The sequence below is a fragment of the Culex quinquefasciatus genome, chromosome 3 (genome assembly GCF_015732765.1).
Source record: "Culex quinquefasciatus strain JHB chromosome 3, VPISU_Cqui_1.0_pri_paternal, whole genome shotgun sequence".
NCBI lineage: Eukaryota > Metazoa > Arthropoda > Insecta > Diptera > Culicidae > Culex > Culex quinquefasciatus.
The window spans coordinates 92,943,893-92,946,862 of NC_051863.1; the positions used below are offsets into that span (position 1 = coordinate 92,943,893).

General features: G+C 39.5%; 1 long non-coding RNA gene across 1 annotated transcript; it reads left to right on the top strand.

The window, feature by feature from the left end:
• Nucleotides 1-446: 446 nt before the first annotated feature.
• On the top strand, nt 447-1,238 carry LOC119769546. The gene is made up of 3 exons (XR_005278414.1): nt 447-696; nt 759-828; nt 889-1,238. It is a non-coding gene; the product is annotated as an uncharacterized LOC119769546 (long non-coding RNA).
• Nucleotides 1,239-2,970: the final 1,732 nt, after the last annotated feature.

Here is a 2,970-nt window from a genome sequence, read left to right on the forward strand (position 1 = left end):
AAGTGTAAATATGGGTATCCGGCGCCGTCGCTCTGTGCCTTACTCAAACAGGGCGGCGAAGTCCTTGTAGGATGACATTGGTTGGTCTAGTCCCGGGTGACAGATATAAAGTCAACTTCGTTTTTTATATATTTTACATTGGTGCAACAAGAGACTACACTTTTTGAATTGGTGCTGCAAATCGTGTTGAATAGCACCATGAAAGGGGGGCGTTAATTCGGAGTTTGAGCGAATTTGAGATTTTTGCGCAAATGAGAGTTTTGGCGTAAATCGTGTAACATTTCATGTGTCACATACTGTAAAACGATATAAAAATAATGCGCCTGCAAGTAGACTACAAACAACTGAACCCTTTTGATTTGATTGTGTGCACATACACATGTAGTATACCACTGCTTTGATCTACTTTTGATATCACGACGAGATTGAAATGATATCTACAATTGAAATTAAAACCGTGTTCGTGTGTTTTAATTTCCTGCGTCGCAAAAGAATCTGATTGGTTGATTCAAGGTCAACTAGGTACAATTATCACGGCTCGAGGAACTCTATAAAGCTGAGTCGAAAAACCGACGCTTCACTTTAGTTGGAGTGCTTTTACGAAACGGTTTTGCTTTTTTTCGAACAGTTTAATTTCGGTGAAAAGTTTTAAGTGGAATTAGTTCTGGTGATTGTGATACTCTTTCTGGAAAAGCAGTAAGTGCATAGGGAAACGATATTGTAAAGCTTCGCGAACTACAAATGCGCTTAATTTCTAGCAATCAAAGCTTTGAAGAATAGTTCCCCCCAGAACAAGCAAAGGTTATGCGAACCCTTTGCACGTGTCAGGTTAGATCTAACTACAGATCGTGAGATTAGGCAGAAATGCAACTTTTGGCCATGTTATAGGTTGCCCATTAACGTGGGTGCAAGTCTCGGGGCAGAAAAGCCGTACATTTCGTCGTTCGACGCTGGGAAAGCTTCGTTGGTCAAACTGGTGGATGAAAACCACGACGGGGTCGTGACGAACCGTTTCAACCGCCTTAGTCAACTCCAACGACTCGGAGACGCATCTACTCCGCCCACCCAGTTGACCCCACACGTCCTTTTCGAAGCAATCCCAGAGCTTGGAGGAAGTTCCGAGCTTTCGAGCACGCCAAAAGCTCGCCGGCTGCCCAGCCGATTCTAACCTCGCTTGCCCGACCGAAGGAAGTGCGAGGAACGAGACGAAAGCCTGACAGCAGCAGTACCATCCATCTCCACGGATACGAAACAACGTTGGACCGAGCGTCCCCATCAAGAACGTCGCCGTGAGACGGCCACGTGTAAACGTTGGTTCCGCTAGAACGTGTCGACGCCGATCGCTGTGCTACGTGTCCACGGTGGAGTACTGCTAGCCGCCGCTAGAGTGCGGTAGGGTTGCGCGAACGCACCGGAGCTGTTTGATCGCTGATCGTCGCAGTAGGTCCGGACCTAGGAGAATCTTCACGCCGTTCAAGAACACCTGCAAGCAGTTGCTGGTACCAGATTAGTAGGGTAAAGTACAGTGCACGACAATAGGGAATAGTTTTTGCTAGATTTAAGATCTAAACCCCCCTTAGTATTAATTTAAGCTCATTTACAACCACAAATAAAACCCCGGGTCTTTTCGGATTTTGCGTTGCAAAAACGAGGATTAATTCTGCACGAGTTTAACTTAAATATACATTCTTTCGTTTCGTAATGAATTTTGTTTTGCTTAATAAATTTTGGATTAGAATGCACTCTAACTAATGCGTTCGTTTGTTTTAAAGACTGAGATGAAAGAGTTCGTAAATGTTGTTGACCTTGAGTAAATTTTTGGGATCTTTTGGTTCGACTTTTCGGTTTAGATTACACTAAAACTCGCCTTGAGATCAAGAGCTTCAGGTCGGGCTTCCCTGATTAAAATCCACAAACAACCTCCAACTTTTGGAGTGGCGCTAAAGTTGTTTGCAGGCTAAGCATAAAAAGATGTTTCAAATCAATTGGATCGTCCAGGGATTGCGCAATGTAACGCTCCTGGTACGTTGTAAAAAGGTTACGCGTTACAATCGGAAAAGGCATGGGCCGTTCACTTGTGGAGCGTAAAACGGGGTTTTAGTGAACAAGTGTAGCGGTAATTGCTCAAAACAAGTTTTCATAAGTTTTTTTTTTAATATTAAGAGTAGTTCTCTACGATTTCGCAAAATTTTTTCACGATTTTTAGCTTTTCATTTTTTTGATTTGGATGAAACTTTGCCATGCACCATGCATTCCATATGTCAAAAGAAGCACAATTGCATAATTCGTTTTTCTATACAAATGTCCATACAATTCTGGGGCCGGTCATATTATTCATCTGGTTTAGGAGATATGATTTTTTTGAAGAAAAAAAACGTAAAAGTGGACAAAAATTGTTGAAGCAATTTTGTTAACAAAATGTACCGTTTTCAGGTTAAAGCTAATTTTAGGACTGCATTTTCAATTTATTTTGGTTTCTTTTCAAGAAAATTTTGTACAATTTTCTCTCTGAAACTTTCAAATCGAGCAATTTGTTTCTGAGATACACAATCTCAAAGAAATCAAATCGATGAACTTGATTTTTTCTAAGTGTTAACCCTTTGCTGCCCAATTTTTTTTCGATTTTTTTTAAATTTTTCCCTTGTCATTTTGAGCAACTTTTGTTCTACGAAAAAGTTTACGTCTCTTGTTTTTTGTTGTTTTTGTTTCATTTATAGTTTTTATATTTGCATTTATCTTGTTTAGTTGATATTTGTTTTTGGTAGTATTTGGCCTATTCTAGCACCTAATTTGTCAAGTTTTTACAGCCAATTTTTCATTATTTTTTTGTATGTTTTTATTTTTTTTACTCTAGAACAAACCATTATCATTTAAATTGTTAAAAATGCTTAGAGGTATAGTCTGAAACAATAGAAAAAAGTACAGAAAATATTAGTGAAAAACACAGCCAAGAAAAATTTTCATTTTTTA